The sequence below is a fragment of the Lathyrus oleraceus genome, chromosome 4 (genome assembly GCF_024323335.1).
Source record: "Lathyrus oleraceus cultivar Zhongwan6 chromosome 4, CAAS_Psat_ZW6_1.0, whole genome shotgun sequence".
NCBI classification, from domain to species: Eukaryota; Viridiplantae; Streptophyta; class Magnoliopsida; order Fabales; family Fabaceae; genus Lathyrus; species Lathyrus oleraceus.
Genome location: NC_066582.1, coordinates 220,278,163 through 220,279,490, shown reverse-complemented (window position 1 = coordinate 220,279,490; position 1,328 = coordinate 220,278,163). Strand labels below are relative to the sequence as shown.

General features: G+C 41.3%; 1 pseudogene; it reads right to left on the bottom strand.

The window, feature by feature from the left end:
- Positions 1–975: 975 nt before the first annotated feature.
- On the bottom strand, positions 976–1,075 carry LOC127077211 (uncharacterized; annotated as a pseudogene).
- Between the last annotated feature and the right edge of the window lie 253 nt (positions 1,076–1,328).

Here is a 1,328-nt window from a genome sequence, read left to right as displayed (position 1 = left end):
TAAAACCTTTAACCAATAAAGTTAGTCGAAACGATTTATTTTAAAACCGAGAGACCGACAAGGAATTGATTCCCTAGTTTTGACGAACCACATACCGATATCCGTTTTATTAATATTTAATCTAGATATTAGTTTAGCTCTTAGCTCCCTTTTCCCCAAACAATCAAACATTTTCACCTTAGATTTACGTAGTAACCTTAGATACCGGTACATCGATTCATAAGTCCCTGTGGGATCGATATCTTTTAAAACTACGCGATAGAACTGTGCACTTGCAGTTTGTATCCCATTCTCGACTCGCACAGTCGAGCGATCAAGTTTTTGGCGCCGTTGCCGGGGACTTTTATTCAATCGATATCGTAACTCTTCCGTTACGCTGTAGAGACTAAGGTTTCTTTTTCCTTCTATTCTTTCTTTCGTTGATTTGTATGCCACGCACTCGCTCTCAAGGCGAACCGCTCTATTTACGAATCAACGATATCGAACTATATCTCCGAGTCTTACGACGAATTCGGGAATATCGTGCTGAAAACAATCTCCCTCCTATAAACCTTCCTGATATCAAAAACATTTTTCCTTCTTTAACCGAGATGGCAGAACCAGCTCGTGCTCTTAGAGATTACGCCGCTCCATCGCAAGATGAACCGCATTCAAGTATTGCTCCGCCCGCAATCGAAGCAAACAACTTTGAACTTAAACCTTCACTGCTGCAGGCTGTGCAACAGAACCAATTCTCTGGAAATCTTACCGAAGATCCAAACCTTCATTTATCCGTATTTGTTCAATATGCTGATACTGTTAAAGCTAATGGTGTCACTTCAGAGGCAATTCGACTTCGTCTTTTTCCTTTCTCATTAAGAGATAGCGCTAGAAGATGGCTTCAATCTCTACCTTCCAACTCAGTCACCACATGGAACGAGTTGAAGAAAGTTTTCCTTGCCCGATATTTTCCGCCAAGCAAAACAGCTATGTTAAGAGCCCAGATAAACGGATTTAAACAGAAAGACAACGAGTCTCTTTTCGAAGCATGGGAAAGATACAAAGACATGATGAGACTTTGCCCACACCATGGTTTGGAAGACTGGTTAGTAATTCACACATTTTATAATGGTCTCTTATACAATACAAGGTTAACAATAGACGCCGCTGCAGGTGGTGCATTAATGAACAAACCTTATGCTGATGCTTACCAGCTTATCGAGAGCATGGCCCAAAACCACTATCAGTGGGGAACCGAACGAACAACAGTGGAAAAACCTCAACCGAAAACTGGCATGTACGAGATAAGTAACCTTGATCACGTCAATGCAAAAGTGGATGCTTTGGTC